At 34.4% G+C, this 18586-nt stretch overlaps 1 protein-coding gene and 1 long non-coding RNA gene across 4 annotated transcripts in view; one reads left to right on the top strand and one right to left on the bottom strand.

Moving 5' to 3' along the window:
* Positions 1 to 1348: 1348 nt before the first annotated feature.
* LOC118680308 (uncharacterized) lies at positions 1349 to 8744 on the bottom strand. The gene is made up of 3 exons (XR_004975838.2): positions 8188 to 8744; positions 7110 to 7492; positions 1349 to 1658 (listed from the first exon to the last, which is right to left on the bottom strand). It is a non-coding gene; the product is annotated as an uncharacterized lncRNA (long non-coding RNA).
* A 1068-nt stretch (positions 8745 to 9812) lies between these two features.
* LOC106618042 (ras guanine nucleotide exchange factor R) overlaps positions 9813 to 18586 on the top strand; it is a 119691-nt gene continuing 110917 nt past the window's right edge. Inside the window, exons 1-2 of one of the 3 annotated variants that reach the window (XM_036359392.2) lie at positions 15435 to 15709; positions 17425 to 17624. The gene's annotated coding sequence lies outside the window, so the exon portion shown is untranslated. Of the gene's footprint in view, positions 10679 to 11717; positions 11960 to 15434; positions 15710 to 17424; positions 17625 to 18586 lie in introns of those variants that run through there. The other 2 variants (XM_036359394.2, XM_070109977.1) reach the window with 2 other exon arrangements.

Consider the following 18586-nt stretch of genomic DNA (forward strand, 5'->3'; position numbering starts at 1 on the left):
GTAGCTACAACAACTATGTACAATATATGTAAGCACATAGAGACATGTAGAGCAGTCAACAGCATCACCCTGATTGTGAAGATGAAGAGATTAAAAAAAAATTCAATATTTTGTTTTAAATTCTTTTTGTACTATTTTAATATACATACATATACATACAAGTAGGTATGTTATAAAAAACTCAAATTAAAATTTACTTTAGTTTTAAACAATACTTAATTTACAACAAAAAAAGTATGATAATTTTAACAAAAATACTTAAAAAACAATTAATATTTTTTATTAATGACTACTAAAAGAAAGCGATTTAGAAAAAAATTGGTTTTATACAAAACGAAAGTAAATTTTTTTTTAACAAAAATAGCCAAAAAACAAATTCAAAGTATTTTTGACAATTTTTTTGAATAAAGTAGTAGCACACCTTAAAAAAAGTAATTTTTTATGAAACAATTTTAATTTGAATTCTTAGCCTTTTTTTTAATGAAAAAGTAACCATGTAAAGCATAATTTTTATTAGGAATAGAGTTTAATAAAGAATGAAAAAAAACAATGCATTGAAACTTTGTTTTAATAAAATCTTAAAAAATAATGTTTCTTGAAAATATTAAAAAAATAATAAAATAAAATTATTGGTAATTTTTTAAAAGAACACACAAGAAACATCATTTTTAAGATATATTTTGTTTTAAAAAACTAAATAATTTTTTATACATTTAAATTCAAATTCAAAATCACAAGATTCAAAGAAAAAATATGATATACACAAAAAATGAAAACGGTTTAGCAAGTAGAAGAAAAAAAACTAAGGATCAACTGCTTTCCCAATATGTATAGCTTTATAGTAATTTAAAACCAAATTAGAAATAATATAGAATAATCTAAACAATAAAATATAAATTTTTTCATAAATATTTTTATTACAAAGAGATATCAAAAATATTTTTACGATTACAATTTCCGTTTAAAAAAATATAATTTATTTAGTTTCAATAATTTTTTCATTCTAACAATTCTTGTTATTTTCTGCAAAAAAAAATTTGAAAAAAATTCAAGAAAAAATATTAAAAAATAACGAAACTACGCAAAATTTTCTAATTCCTTCTTTAATGCACTTTCCATAGCATTAACACTACCAGCAACATACAACTGTAAGGTAACATTACAGTCTGTACAAAAATAGCAGAGAATTTTAATTAATTCAAATTTCAATTTATTAACATTCTCTGCTCCGGTGCACGAATATGAGTTACATTATGAGTGAAATGGTGTTGCTTGCTTTTAGGCGTCTTTGACGGAAGTGCAGGTGCATTTATGGGATTGAAGAAAAACATTTTTGTAATAATTAGAAACCTGATTTTAAAAATATTTTTATTAAATAAATAAATAAAAACAAAAATGTAGTTATTTACACTTAGATTATGTAAAGAATTTTAAAATAAAAGAAAAAATTATGTTGTTAAAACTTTTTGGGTCTTCAATTCTCGCAATTGTTGGTTGAAAGTTTGTTCACAAGAAATGTAATCATCATCATCTCATCCATATAGTATACATACATATGTATATACATACAGATATGTACACATATTTATTTTTGTCTGCTAAATCCTTTGACCAGCATTAATGCAATAATTAGGTGAGTCAGTCTTGCGAGGAAAATACTAAAAATAAAAGTAAAAAGAAAATTAAAGTTTTTACTCGTATATATCATATAAGTACGCATTGAAAAATTTAAAAATTTATACTGAGTTTTTTGTTGTTCTTGTTTTTATTTTACTGTGGTAAGCTTAAATAAGGAGTAAGAATGCGTTGGGTTGGCCACCGCGGTTCTTAAGCGCATAAAAGAAGAAATACAATATTATTATTTGCTTGGCTTCAGAATTACAGTTTCAAAAGTTTGAGCTTAAATGTAATAAAAATAAAAGTTACAGGCGCACAGTGGGCTGCTTTCACAAAATTTTGAATGAATTTTTTTTTCAAACTTTTTTAAAAATAGTGAAATTGTGAGAGAAAATCAATAAAAAAAAAATATTATATAAAAATTAATAATTTAAAAATATTTAAAAACAATATTTGAAAATATTGATATTGATTATAAATGTAAGAGAAAATTTATAAAAAAAAATTTTAAATAAAAATAATTAATTTAAAAATATTTAAAAATAAAATTTGAAAATGTTAAAAAAAAATTAAATATATACATTTTTTTATATATCATAATAAGAGTACAATAAAAACAATTTTTAAATAACAATTTGATAAAAAAAATTTAAAAAACAAGAATAAAATTATAAAAGAAAAAATAAAAAAGCATATACAAAATTTATATATACATATATAACAGATAAAAAGTCTATCCCAGCGCGGTTCTCACGAACACTTTAGGAAGTGGAAGTGTAATAGTGTGTTTTACTTCCTGTGGACGTATGCTTTACTTCCGAATAATTTTTAGAGTCTAATCAGGCATAGTAATTCCAAATTTATGCTTCCAAGAATAATTGAAACTATTTATTAATCTTCTCGCTTATTTGCCCAATCCATAGGACGCTAAATCAACGCCTGGTACCTTGAATTAGTTATGTCGCCACAGGTTTTTATAAAAAATTGGTGCTGAGCATTTTAGTTCAGACGCTCAATATACCTTATCTCTAAGATTAAATTGAAGAAATCACGCGACAACGATTTTTCTCTTTTAAAGATCATCCAATCCATCTTCACTCCTTATTCTGACTGTACTGTTTAGCGTATTTTTACGAAACCATTACAGTTTCTTTGGTATCGGTAACTCATTCACAGAACTTCAACGGCACCAAAATTTCGAATCACCTAAAGCGGCTTTCGAATTCAGAAAAGTGTTGAGTTCTGACGCTGATCGGGTCTCAACAATTTTTTTTAGAGTGAATTAAATTTTTTTGCATATCAAATTGGAGAAGGTCCAAGCATATTTCTTTCATATTTTTCAATCGACCACTATTCGTCGAAAGTGCCCACTGTGCAGCTGTGGAACTACCGAGGCGTGCGCCTTTTAAGTGACCCTTGTTGCCTTCATTAATTTGCCACAGACGCCAGTGAAGATGACGTTGCGCTTGATGGTTAAAACGCTTCGCTGACGCCACAAGCAGCCATAACAAGAAGCTCAACTCAACTACACTTCTCTTGCGCTTTTCAGTCACTTCGGCCACTTTGACCACTATGATGCTGGCCAATTTGGGAATTCGTAAACTTGCTGAAAAATAGAAACAGCAACTGCAACAGCAAAAAATTAAAAATTTTCATTGAAATCTCGCTGTTGACCACTTTTGGAAGCAGCTGACCGTTAAGCTGTCGAAGAAGTCGAAGAAGAAGCAGCGCTTGACGAAGCCACCAAGTCGACAAGTGGCTGTGGATTGTCGGCGAAGGATTCTTATGAGTGCTATTGACACGGCTGGTGGTGATGGCAGCGTGTGTGAGTCTGGGTCTGAGAGCAGAGTGCCCGAGGCGGCGAAAAGACGAAGAGGTGTGGTAAGTGGAGGTGGATGAAAGCAGCTGAGCGTGATCTGCGCAGTTGGAGAGCAAAAGTATTTTGTTAAAATTTTAACACAACAAGTGTAACAACTACAATTAATACCCATTTTTTTGCAACCAATTAAAATTTTTCCAAACTCGGCCAACAACAGACCAACAGTAACCACAGCATAACCCACGGTACTAAAGTAATTTAAATTTACACTTCGTTTCACAGGGAGTGAGGCACATACACATTTACGTAAAATTTTGTTGCGGCTTTTGTGTCCACTAAGGTCTTTCTTAAATTATTTATCTAGATTTCTTGAAAATTTTCGGGATCCCGAAATATATGCTTCAGAATCCCGAAATCAGTCCTTTAATTACAAAAATATTCAAATTCTAGACTTAGTCTTCATTAAAAATTCGAGATCCCGAAACTTATAATTTGGAAAATCTCAAAATGTTTTCGGGACTCCATAATATTTTAGTTGTTTTTACACCCCAAAATCTGTAGTCTACAATAAATATTCAAGATCCCGAAACTTTTAATCTCGAAAACCTCAAAATATATTCGGTATCCCGAGAGAGTTGTTTGAAAATCCCGAAATCCGTCAGTACTATTAATTACGACAAATAAAACTTAAATTTTAAGTCCTACCTAATCGTCATTAAATATTCCGGATTCGGAACCTTAAATTTTCGAAATCTGAGATCTCAAATCTTTTACTATTTCGAGATGGAGTATTTGTCCACACGCACAATTTTACAATCAAAACGCATTGCAACTTAACGTATGCAATGCATATGTTGAGTACAGAGTTGCATTTCGGTACAATTGCAGCTGGCAGCCTTGCACTTTTCGTTGGCTGTGGCTACCGAAGTTATGTAGCGTAAAAATTAATTGCCCGCATACGCCAACGCATAAATAAAAGCGAAATCAAACAGAAAACAACAAAAACCAAAATGCAACAACAACGCATAAATTCGGTAAATAACAACAACAGCAATAAATGCCACTAATAAATTCACACAGTTAGCGGCGCAACAAGCGCGTCGATTTGGAGCAAATCTGTGCGCGATTTTCGGCAAATCAGAGTGCTTTTGGTCTTTCATGGCGTTGCTAGGCGCCTAAATGTAGGCAACAAACGAAATTAATTGCATCAACCAGTTACCAAGCGACGAGTACCGGCGACGACAAAACAATTTCCCCGCCAGCGACGTGAGTGAAAGTGCAAAAATCGCACTTCCATATAACTGTAAAAGCACAATAGTTTCGTTACCCGCCGCTTCGGTGCAGACGCCACTGAGTGTGTTCCTGTCGTCTTAAAAGTCTTAAAATAGCTCTGTCGGCACATAAATTTCACACAAAAAACGAGTTTACAACGAGATTTGTTAACAGCTTTCTTCTTTGCTCTCGTCAGCTTTATTGCACTTTGCTTAGTTTCGCGTGATTTTGTTTTCTCGATCTTTTTTGTATTTCCCTTTATTTGCGCTTTAACCCCAGGACAAAATCGCACCTAATGTTTCTGAAGTATTTATTTCTTAGAGTAAACCACAAAAAAAGATATCGGGTATAAACTTTGGCTTTCCGGGTATATCGGGTATAAACTTTGGCCTGCATATGACATTTCAATGCAAATGGGTATCTTAAGACCGACCCGTGCGGTTTCAAATATCCAAGTAGGAATCACTCAGTTTGTTGAAAATGTTTAAAAACTTCAGCTTCAATCCTGACGAGTTGAAGAGACGAAAATTCTTCGGAAACAACATAAAGATCGGTGGTAATGACAAAAACTGTTGGAACTACCCTAAGAATCAGTCTCGCAATAAAATTTCCACTAAAATGAGATCGCAACAGAAATAAATACCGGATGCCAGAATGGGTAACTCCAAACTTTCAAGCAAACTTTCTTCACTATTTGTCATGATATATTCGAAGACGAAACCGTTGTCCTACGCTTCCCTGTTCTCGTGAATATTTAGCTTAACAGGCTGTTTACAGGTTCTGAATTATCGACACAAAGCTGTGGTTGTAAAGAGCCATAATTGCTACTCCAATCTCTGAGGCGCCAAGTTAGATCGAAGCTTTGCGGAACTTCAATACCTAATCGGCACACTCATTGGTTACCAAACGCTTACTTTATTCGTTATTTTTCCAGTAGCTTTACCTCTGCACTCTCTCTCTCTCTCTCTCTCTCTCTGACGGTTAACTTTTGAACATTCATAAAAGTCGGTAGGCGCTTTGATCTCTGTTGCAAATACAAAAGTCCACGCTCTGTCCGTGTAATGTTTCCTCTCGACATGCCACTCCGCCACTCATCTTCGAACATCAAAACTTTTCACATCGCTCCTCACATTCCCTGTTTAGGCTGTTTGCCTTCTCTATTTGACCAGCAGCTGACTCGTACTCCGCTGGGCATACAACTTTTCGTGTTGAGTTGCAACAGCAGCTGTGCCAGACAAATTCTCATTTTCGCATTCAAACGTGTCCGGCGCGTTGGGCTGCCGGCGCCGCTGCTGCTTCTACGGTTGGTGAGATATCGGTCCCAGCACATCAACACTTCAAGTGACAGCAATACTCAGCTTTTTTAGTTTCTTCTTGCTTTTTTCCGAGTATTGAGATTGTGTATTAGCGGCCAAATGGCCTCATCACTGCCGGTCACGTACTACGGATTCACTTCTGTGTGCACTGAAGGCCATGAAGGACGTGTGGATAGTTGTTTGCGGACAAGCGGCGCAGTGTGTTAACGGCCGAAGAAGATAAGGCGTTGAAGGCGAGCACGAAAAGTAATAAAAATAGTTATGAAAGTTACCAAAAATTTGGTTTTCTCTTTAAGACGACGGTTTTGAAGTATTCTTAAGTGTTCTAGTTTTATAGTGCTAGGAGGATAGAAGAGAGGCTGCATGTCTTATCTTCGATAAAAATTTACAAAATATTGGTTGGAATTTCGGAAGATGAATATTGTAAGAGATCTTATTGAGAATGTGTCGCCACGTTTGAGTTATGCTTTGTTTTTTATGGTCTGTCGATTTCAAAGGAATGCAAATACAATAGTCCAGATGACGTTCAATTACTACAAGTATGTAAAGGAAAGTTCCAGGCGTCACACAATAAGTTTCTCAGCTATTTCTAGCTTTAATGAATACTGAGTTTTAAAGTCGAAACTAGCCATTTCCATAAAAAAGATGGAATTTATTCTTAAACTAAAAAGGCTTTGTCTAGAGTCTATAACTAAATTTAGCGATTTTACTTGTGTCATTTTGGCCCCACTGAGCTATGTCCGAGTGAGAAGGGTCTCCAAAAAAGTATTGAAGCCATACCAAATTGACAACCACCTTTTTGCAACTACTTTCCTTCTTCTTGATGGCTTTGATGCTACAAAATAATAATAAAATTGGGGTCAATGAACACTGAGAGTTCTCTAATATGAAGTTAGGTGGGCATGGCGTATCTTAAGCACACTTGACTTAAATCAAATCTCACTCAAATGACTTAAGTCTTAAAATATTCTGAACTTCATCAGTTATAAACAAAAATAAAGAAAAATAATAGAAACATACTTCTGAGGCACAAATGCTGAAACTAAACTATTTTATAATATAAAAGCAAGCACGCATTTACTCACATGCCTTCCTCTCTCGGCATCCATAAACACTTTCTCGCTGCACGCATTACCCTTCGACTGCACCAATACATACACGTAGTCACATAAATCAACTTAAAACACTTTATGTCGTTACTGTCAGTTGTACAGTTAATGAAGTAGTTTTTTATCAAATTAGTCAGTTTCTGCTTCGAATCTGCTTCCACTGCTTCGGTACTCATAATCACCTTTTGCTCCTTACAAGTCTTCGCAATGTGTCTTCTGTGTGCTTACGTTACACACATATTTTGCCGTCGTGCGCCAAGTGCCAAGTGCCTTGTGTCGTGCAAAACTTTGCTTGACTTATTGCATTTTCGACTCACTTTTAATTGCATTTGTCGTACAAGAACGGTGTGATAAACAGCCTGCAAACAAAAACGGAATCAAAAAAGAATATTAAAATGAGCATTTGCAAGAAAAGTGAAAAAGTGGCGGGTTATAGAGTGTAATAAACAAGCTTGTAAGTGAATTCGTATTTATAGTACATTTGCTACAGTTATCTAAGTTTTGTTGCACAAATGGCAGTTGCACCGTAATTTGTATTTAATGAGCGGTAAAAACGGCAGCAGTTGAAGCGCACACTCGTTAAACCGTTTTTACTACCAGTGCGGTCCAGCTAATGGCGTGTAAGAGATATCGGGTGAAGTGATAAGTGGCGCAGACTAAGTGAATGCCGCATGTGGTAGGTGTAGTACAATTAGGCGGCTTGTGGCTGCTTTCAAAAGAGTAATGGTAAGGCTTAACTTTTGCAAAACAAAGTTTGGGATCAATATGGACGCCAGCCAGCGAAGATACTGAGTTGCTCATATTTGGTAACTGAGATTCGAAAAAATATTGTTAGATTTCGACCATTATTTGTTAAGTTTTGACTCACTTTAAAAAAAAAATTTTACATTTTTTTTATATAATAATTTTTAATTTTTGTAGCTTAAGTTAGATTAGAAAGACCGTCGCATATCTACAAAGCGCCTAGAACCAGCCACACATTTATTGAGCAGGCTAATATTTACTCCAGCCAGTTCACCATACATTGAAGGAGAAAGTGTCTAGATGTTTTTACCTCATCTTTTTTTCTGCAACTTTGGGAAGTTGCGTGCTCCACCATCTTTAGATTCACCGCGTGAGTGCCAAGCGGACAGTATCCAGTCAAAACGCCTATCATTGCGGCCATGTGAACCTTGCTAAAAGCTGGTAGTTCCATGGAGATTTTGCGCTCCACTCTGGCTTTCCATTCGATCCAGGCTGGGCATCCAGACAAGTTTAATATGGAAGTATTGACTAGCTTTCAGCTCACTGTCAGCGAGCTCCACTGTATACTTCTCGCTGATTTCTTCATTTCACTTTTTCGCCGTTATTTTACCTTGAATTGTTTGCTGCCAACCAATTTTCCGATAAGACTCAGAATTTGTTTTTCTTTCAATTTACATCTTTATTGATTGCCTCTCAATCCCAGCACTTCCAGTTAGAAAAATTATTTGCATAGCGAAAAACTTTTATTAGTCACTTATGTCTTCTGAATATTTGACAAGCGGCGCTTTTTTTGTTTTTAAAATGTGAAGTATTTCTCATGCAAAAAATTTTGATTTTTCTTTGAATTTTTATGAGGCTGTGCGTAACAGGAAGACAAAATATTTATTAAAAAGAATAATTAAGGGCTTTTTGGTAGAGGGTAAAAACTATTAGAATTTAGAAATGTAAAAAAAAGTATAAAAGATGTGTTATAACCCAACCACAGAGCTGAAACAGTCGCCTGTAGAATAAGCACGGTACCTGCGCTCTTTATATAGACCCAGCTGTCCGCAAAATCGCTTTAAGTTTCCTACATCACATCGCTACATGGCTTTATTTCTACAAGATCACCTCAAGATGCTTAGAACACATAATTTCAAGCACTGACAGTCACTTAAGCACTGGGCAAACAGAGCTCCTGTTTTACTCATATAGATTTATTAAAGATTGTCTCATGATCTGGCCAGATGGGGCTCCTGATTTACTTTTATATAATTAACTGCCGGCAAGATAGCCTTCAAGCTCCTGTATTACTTAAATAGAGCAAGCTGTCCGCAAGATCACCTGAAGGTACTCGGACCTTATCACTTTAAGCCTTGATAGCTGCCTGCAGGATTACTTCATTTCAAGCCTTGATAGTCTCTTAAGCGCTGGCTGCTTTACTTATATAGATCAAGCTAACTGCAAGATCATCTTCAGTTACCAAGCCTCTATTATCATCATCACTTCAAGCCTGATCACCAAAGTAGTGAAAATGTATAATTTACCTTATATTTTTCTTCGAATAAAATTAGAACAGAGTATGTTTTGAGTATGACCGCTCTCTCTGTCTCTTCCCCTTTACACCTATAAAATTTGATTTGTCTTTTTTCTAGCAGATGTATCATGTATTGTGATCACCGGAAGTTGCGACCATTACCGAGAATTTATCAGCCGATGCGCTGCCAAGGAAGTCTAGAATACCATAGTAGCGCAGCTTTCGGCTTTCGGGATACAAAGAAGCAATAGTAACTGTTCTACTTAAACATCATTTGATACTATATCAAGCATATTTGATCAACCCTGCTGTCCAGCGGATATATATTGTAAATATTATATATTAAAATATTTTCAGCTCTTGCTGAAAAAACCCTGAAATATTTTTCATTAATTTTTGTAATAATTTGTTTACTTAAAATGCAACACTGTTAGCTCAACAAAAACAAAATTCATTTGCAAAAGGTATAAGTCGACAAGTGCGACGTCTAAACTGTAAACAAAAGGTATAAAAAAATAAACAAACAAAAAATATAGCAAAAATAACCGTTGGACAGCAGCCATCCGCATTAGCCGCTGAGAGCAGCGCAAGAAGGAAAATGTCATCAATCAGACTGCAAAAGTAATAGTAATAATAAAAGCAGCTACACAGACATTTTAAGTGCTCAATAAAGCAGAGAAAGAGAAATGCAGAAGGACAACAGATGCGAGAGAGATATGAAAAGGTGATAAATTCTTAGAGACCCAACAAAAAAGTGCGAAAAATACAACAATATGGAAAGCGTTCAATGAGTCCAAGCAAAGTCAGCTGAGAGCTGAGCGTTGTGGCGGCCGAGTCAAAGCGGCTTGACTTGGCGATTGAAATTGAATTGGGCACGACAGTGAGCAGGATAAAAAAGAAAAAAAAAGAAAAAAATAACAAAAAAAAAAAACACACAAGAATGTAACAAATGCCAGTAAAACAACAAGAACGCCAAAAACTATGCGCAGACAGCCAACAATGCTGGAAGCGTTAAGCGCACAAGACAAAGCGCTGAGTGGACAGCAGCTGTCAGGCAGTGGCAATTTCAAGCTGCACACCTGCTGTGCAAAAAAAAAACAAACATGTATGGACAAGCACATGTGGCGTTTATAAGACTTAAGGCGAGAAGTTAAAGTTAAAAAAAATATTAAAAAATGCAAAAAAATTTTGGATACAAATTTTAAAATAAAAATAGCAAATGTAACTGAAAAACTTTGATAAAATAAAATAATGTCGAGCAAAAGTGTGAAAAGCAGCAAATCCTGTAGGTCGCACATTTTTTATTTATTTTTTTTATTTTTTAAAATTGCAACAGCGCAGCTCGGCGACTAACGGTTTTTACTGCAATAGCAAATGTGAGAAAAGTGAAAACAGAAAAAAAATCATATGCATAGCAATTGTCAGGGGAGAGCAGGCGGCGCTTAGGGGCCTGCTTGTATGCGTTTGCAACAAATGTTGCATGCCGCAGTGAAACTGGTGACAGTGGCAATTGACGTTGTCGTTTAGGCGAGGACAAGTTGTATGGCATTCCATAAAAAGTGATATTGACCATATATGATGGTAATGGAATGGCACAAACAAGAAAGCTATTCGCAATGAAAAAAAATATGGAAGTTGTTATTTTTTACGAAGCAAAAAGTATTAAAAGCCAAGTGCGCAGTGTTTCTGGCAAATGTATAAATAAAGTATTATGAAGAAAAAATTTAAAAAAGCAATGCGATAACAAGAATTGAAGATATCTTGTCAAATGCAAAAGCTTTCCATAAACGAATTTGATTTTGATCGGTTAGTTTATATGGCAGCTATATGCTATAAAGATACGATCTGAAAAATTTCTTTGGACATTGTAGTGTTGCTTTGGACAATAATTCATGCCAAATTTCGTGAAGATATTTCGTCAAATGAAAAAGTTTTTCATACAAGAAGTTGATTTCGATTGTTCAGTTTGTATGGCAGCTATATGCTATAGTGGTCTGATATCGGCCGTTCCGCCAAGTGAGTAGCCTCTTGAGAAGTAAAGTGCATGTGCAAAATTGCAGATCGATATCTCAAAAAGTGAGGTACAAGTTTGCGTATATACAGACAGATAGACAAACAGACGGCCACGACTAAATGGATTTAGCTCGTCCAGTTGATCATTTATATAAGTATATACTTCATAGGTTCACCGATGTCCCGTTCTGAGCGAAAATAAAAGTAAAAATTCTTTAGTATGTTATCGGCATTTTTTTTTTACAAACATTTTTTTCTCTAGCATTCTGCGTCTATTAACTAAGACTTAGTTATTCTCTTCAGATCAATCCTACCACTTTTTTAACCGGTATTAAAAAAATCAAAACCACTTTTTACGATGTTTCATCAAGTACCAAATTTTTTGTTTGTCAAATTCTCGAATCCATCGCCACTTTAGTCCACAACTTGTTCTTCTAGCCATGGTAACCAATTTATCCTGCCACGAACGCATCAAAAAAGTCGTGAATATTCAATGAAGAAACCATCTTGATTGGTAGTGTTGGTAAGCGGCCAACTTTTATAGAAGCAACAAGTAAGTAAATCTTGATTTGACGAAGTTTCTAAGTATCATTGGTAAATTAGCTCACAGCGCTCATTAAACCGTCTTATGGTCAAAAGATTACTAAAATTAGCCTGCCAAGACCTTTAATTGTACCAGGTAGTAGGTCATATTGACAGCAGAAAATAAATAAGTATTCATTAAAGATATATAAGGTACTTTGCGGAACTAATTCGAAGCTGTATAACTCTTCTACGAACTCGATTACAAAAGAGTTTTTTAATGGGGATTTTCGCGTACCACTCGTAGCTCTGCAAATAGCCTAATCCTTAGCACAGCGCATCAATTTAGCGATTTTCAGCTAATACGACACACACCTGTCTCATTCCGTATAGAAACCTCATCACACACTTGAAGCTACAAAACAATTTGTCTTTCCTCTTGACACCATTATCTCTCATGCGTGCGATTAGATGAATACGAATAGAAGACACCAAAAAAACTTTCAATGGAAACGCACATAACCTCACATGCCACGCATAGTTGCTGTGCATAGTGCGCCCGGTCATTTGGAGTGAAATTGCGAAAGCAGTCGTAAATCTTAATAAAGTCGCTGTGACTGAGCCAACGATGTGTAGCAGCAAATGTGGCGCGACGTCGCCGGTGCTTGTGGTGGCCAGTAAGGCAAGACGGGTGGACAATTTAGTAAAGCGAGAAAGCACCAGAGCGCACTTGACAAAGCGAGCGACAACAAGTGTAGCAAAGCAGTTAGATTTGGCGACGGCAACGACTAGGATGCCGCCTCAAAGGCAATTGTGGTTTGGCGGTTTGTTATCAGTGTGGCGCCAAAGCAGTCAAGCGCACAGATTGTCTACGAAGACTGTGAAGCGAGTATGGAATAGAGATGGAAGACATTGCGCGTTAAGCTGGACGCCGCTAAGCAAAGCCGGTCAAGCAGGTCGGAGCATGCGGTGGCTTTATGTTTTTCGCCAGCGCAGTATGCGAGCTTCTACGCAGCCAACGAGCCTAACAGTCGGTATCTTCAACAACAACAGCAATATGTGGTTTGGTCTAGTAGCTGCGGAGCGTGACAGATACAAAGTTTTTAATCGCATTAGAAATGCTTAATATTGAAAAGATACTATGTATACGCTTGTAGATCTAGCCAAGCACACTCAAGGCGAGCCACTTCAGGCGTTGTCGCCAGCCACGAAAGCTTGTAATTCACAAATTTTGTAATTTCACACTTCTACGCCTCAGCGCACGGCCGTGAAACGCACGTCCACTCAAACAAGCTTAGCAGTATGCACTTGGCTGCTTATGAACTTATGGTTTAACAAGTTTATGGCTAGCTGAGCTTGGTATATGCCAGGCGTGTGGCTGTATGTAAGCGATTTCGCTAAGAACTGATTGTTATTGCCAACTTCTTACTTTAAATGGCAGCAGACTAGCGATATGCTTAAGCGTTAAACTGAAAGTTATATTTAATGAGACGTGGATGAGTGGATTAGGGTGGCGGACGCTGAAGAAGCCAAAATGCAGACCACACACAGCTGTGTGACGCAGCAAAAGTATCTGCACAAAGAAAAAACAAGACACAAAAAACACGCCACGGCAATAAAAACAAGCTGAACTGTAGATATATGTACAAGTGGTGGGCCCTCGAAAAGCCGGCTGCCTATTTTGTTTTGCTCACGTCGTTCCGCTGTTTCGGCAAACAAACAACAAATGACGCAGACGCAGAAACTTAGCTGACGTCGGCGGTCACTAGCTGCACAATTGTGTGGGTTAAGTGCCGTGACGGCTGGGCTGAGGTGAATTATGGCAGTTAAAACAGTGCTGCAAAGGCAGACCAGCGCTTCGTGCCTCCCGCTAAGGGTGATACGAAAGGCAATATGTAATACTAAGGCGATAGAAAGCAAAGGATGTAAAAGTAGCTCGGTATGCTGAGTGGATGGCTACTACTAGACAAGCCGTAGTTTCAAAAACAAGCAGAGATATTTTTTCTTCGATGTCGCAACACGAATTCTTTAGTCTTAAGTCTACGAAAAAGTCTACGTAAAATCCTTCACTTCGTCCGCATATGTTTTCAAATTGGAAACAAAATTGTGGGAGAAGCTTCGCAAAAGATCTAGTGAGATGAAAGCGTCTTTTATGTAGATTTTCCAAGCTACTGTAATTCTGTCACAGCCATAAATAGTAGCTTAGAAGTGACTGTTTTCAAGTTTTTTCTTATCCGACCCAACTAAGTTGTCTTGGCAATGACCCACCCTTGTTAAGTAACCTATACGAAGTCGTTGGTAAGTGCCTTCCATTTCAGTCGTTTGCTTTAAAATTTACTATTCCGCTTCTCAATTTTATTCAACACACTCGAGCTTCTGCCAAAACAACCAAGGGAACTGAAGGCGATTGCTACGAACTCTAGCAGGTTTTATAAAATATATCTATTTGAACTAAAGACGCAAAGTTCAAAGTCTTTAGAATGACATGAGATTTTCGGAATCCAAATTGCAAATCAAAATACTTCGCAAGACCTACGTTTCAACAAGAAAATATGCACATTTTCAGTTAGTCAGTTGCGAGTTCCTGTGAAAAGAGCTTAGCACAAAGTGGTAGAATTGTGCTGTTTGGAGACACATAATGGACGAGCCCATGTATAATATTCAATTCAATGTTTAATTGTATAAACACAAATGTTATGCATAAGACGAGATTTTAATAATTGAAGCATGTTTTTGTCAGCGGTGGACCTGAAATTGATCAAACTGCTGCTCATTTTCCTTCTAGCTGTGGAAGCACGTCAGTCTTCTGAGATCTTGCTGCAAGCTGTGCAAATGACCAAATTTATTAAACTAGGAACTAAGAATATTATGCATCTAAACTGAGCCATAGATAAGAGGGTGAATCTTTATAAATAAACCAACGATGAAATTTAAAGAACTTCCGCAAAATGCTTCTTCAATACCTGGCCTAGTAATTATTTGTCTGTTTATTTACGAGCAACTCTACCAACACGCCCCAACTTTCGACACAGTATCAACCACGCACTATTTCCTTGCTGCTTTAATCCCTGCCATTCACCAGTTGGACATATGGAACATGCTTCGGCCGAAACTCCGGCCGTCGCTACGCTTGTTTGTTTGCCGTTGTCATCGATGCTTGTAAAATTGCGGTAGGACAAGAGCGTAAACAATTGTGTGCGTGTGTGGTGAATAGATAAGCAACGCCAAAAATAAAAAATAAAAACAAGTGAAGGCGCGTGTGAGCGGTAAACAACACCCCTGAACAAGCAGGCGTGCAGCCGAAAATAAGCGAGCAAAACAGAATGCAGAACATGGCATTTTGCAGCCAAATTCACGAAGTGAAATGTCAAACTTCGTGTCGGCAGGCGCGTGTGGTGTATTATACTCGTAATTAAGTGGTGAGTTTTCGCTATCAGTAAATGAAAACATGCCAGCGTCTAGCGCGTCCTATTACAGTTAGCGTTGTGAAGGCGCAGGAAAAGTGGAAAAGTGCAGCAGCAACACGCGTTCGGCCAGTTGGAATCAGTTGTGCGGCAGCTTGCGAGCGTTACGGTTATGCGAAGCGCGAAAAACGGTGGAAAATTCGTTGAATCATAGGCAATACAATATTTGCGGTGTGTGGCAGATACGCGTCGCGTAAAGTGTTTAAAGGTGCACGTTATTGTCAACATAACGACAGCACTTGTGCGGCAAGTTCGCAGGCAAGTCGGTTGTGTGGTTAGTGGCACAAGTGGAAGTGCGTTTATACAAGTGTCTATGAGTGAGTTGGCAAGTTTGATGCGGCAGTTTTTTTTATTATAATCACATTTTTTTGTTGTAATTTCATTTGATGACTTTTTTATGGCGAAACAGCAGCGGCAACTTTTTTCATGACATTGCAACTTTGACAAGCGAAAGTTGTTTGCTCCATGAAACAATTATAATTTATATCAGCTTGAGTTACATGCAGGCAGTTTAAAATTGTTGTGACGGCGTTTTCTTTTGATTTTCAATGTATAAATTCAATTACTTTTGGTTTTATTCAGTAACAGGTTTTTCTAAAAAAACTTTAATTATTTAAATAAATAGTTTTTGTCCTAATTTTGTTAAAAATTAAATGTTTGAATGTAATTGAATTTAATTATTTAATTTTTTTTTTAATATTTTCAATAATGAGACTAAAATTTTAGTATTTTATTTGAAATAAAATTTTTAATTTTGCGGAATTTTTTGTTTTTTGAAAAAATTTATTTGTTATATTTTTATTTTATTTTTTATTCTATTTTAATTTTTTTTAAATTTTATTTGTTATAATTTTAATGTGTTATTTGCGATAAAAATTTTAGTTTTCTGCAAGTTATTTTTTTTTAATATTTCTTTTCTTTTTAAAAAATATGTTTTTGAAAATAAAAAAACATTGTGTTTAGAAAAAAATATATATATCCATACATATATATGTACATATATTTGAGCTTAATTTTTATTAAAACAATTTGTTTTCTTTTTAAAAGAATTATGTTTTTGAAAAAAAAATATTGTGTTTAGAAAAAAATATGTTTATATACATATACCTACATATGGTAAAAATCTGAAAGCTTGATATTTCATTTAAACAATTTACAAAATTTGTAACTTGTGTTGAAATATAGTTGTGAGTGTTCAGCTCTTAGGTTTGAAAAAGACAATTTCAGTGAACAATTTTCACAATATTGAATTTTTATAGGAAAACTGGCATACCAGTAGTTAGATTTATTAAACTGGATTACTGCTTAAATCTTGACTTTTTTTCGACTTTAAAATTTTATTGTTCTAAAATATTTTACGAAAAAAATGTTTTAACTTCAATTTTGAAAAACTAGAAAATTTTAAATTTTACTTAGAAGTCAGAAATTAAGCGTTTCTTGTAATTTCTCAAACCTTTTTTCCAGTTTTCCAAAATTATTGAAATTAGGTATTTTTGAAATTATTTTGTGGATTACAAACTCTTTAATTTGTAAAATTTTTAACTAATTTTTGAACTTTTATCCAGTTTAAAAAAAAAGAAATAAAAATATATTTGAATTGTTTCGATTTTTTTTTTGATTTCTTAACCTTTTTTACTATTTTTAAATTTTTATAGTTTTTATTTTCGAAATTTTTTCCACAAACACTTTTGCTTTCCAGGTAAAGACTGAACACTTATTAATTTTTCGAAATTTTTTTCCAGTTTTAGAAAATTTTTGAAACGTTTTTTTTTAAATTATGTTATATATTTCAATCTCATCATTTTTAACTTTTTCCAGTCTTTTAAAAAAAAAATATCAAAAAATTTTTGGAAACTTTTGAATTTTTATTTTTTATTTTTCAATCGTTTTTAATATTTTCAAATTTGTGTAATATTTAATTTTCGAAATTTTTGCACAAACGCTTTTGCCTTGCAGTTAAAGAATTTTACTTTAAAAATTAACAATTAATAAATTTTATTATTACTAATTATTTTACGTCATTTTACTGCAGTGAAATATGCCTGTAAATAAATGTAGCCACACACTCTCAATTCGTGAATACCTGTAAGCTTTTTTAATTAATTTTTTTGTGTCTGCGGTGTTGGTTTAATAATTGGTTCATCAAACGTGACATTGTGACAGAATTTTGACGCACAGCAGTAAACCGTTGCCAAGCAACAACAGCGCCAAAGAAGGAATTGTTGTAAGAAGGTAAAAATTTAATTATTACTTTAAAGTCACTTTTTTTGGGGATGTTTAAATAATTAGTGTAAGAAATAAGGAAATTTCATTAAGTTAAAAGGTTGAACTAATTTTAGTTATTTAAAAAATTTTAAATAAAAAAATTATAATAAAATAATAATATAAAACGAAAATGTTCACTAATATTTAAAATTACTGTAAATAAATTTAAAAACATTTTTTTGGAAATTGCAAAAAAAATATTAAATATTAACAAAAAAATTCGAATGCAAAAACAAAGTATATTTGTAAGTGTTTTTAAATCTTAGAAATATTTTGAATTAAAAAAATTATAATTTATATGTTTTTTTAAACCGAATATTTTTTGTTAAAACTAAACAAAAAGATCCATTTTTAAATAGAGTTGTTTTTAAATTTTAAAAAATATTTTTGAAAATGTATTTTTTTCAAATCGAATATTTTTTTATTAATTTTACACAAAAAGTAGTATTTTCAAATAAAATTAATTTTTTTATTGTAAAAAAAATAAATGTGTATAAAAAACTACTATAAAAAATATAAATATATATATTTTAAACGCTTAAATATTTCCAAAACCCTTTAAACTTATAATTTACCAAAAAAAAAAAAAATTAGCTGTTATCTCTCGAAGCGCTTTCTGTGTAATCCAAAAATATTAAATATTTTCCCACATTTCCACTAAAAAATATCAATTTAAATTTTGTTGTTGTAAATTCGCACATTTCACTCAAATCTGAAATCCGTGGCCAGCTGCCGCTTGGCCAAGCGCATCTTCGGCCAAAAGCAGCCAATTAACCAGTCAGGCAGGCAGGCATACTCACACACACATACATACTATGTAAGCACATACAGTTAGTTAGCGTTTTTGTTGTTGCTGCAGTGAGTGCAGCAGTTGCATCTGCAATAACTTTCACAGCGTGCAACGCACGCAGATACGCCTATGAATGCAA

Source organism: Bactrocera oleae, chromosome 5 (genome assembly GCF_042242935.1).
Source record: "Bactrocera oleae isolate idBacOlea1 chromosome 5, idBacOlea1, whole genome shotgun sequence".
NCBI lineage: Eukaryota > Metazoa > Arthropoda > Insecta > Diptera > Tephritidae > Bactrocera > Bactrocera oleae.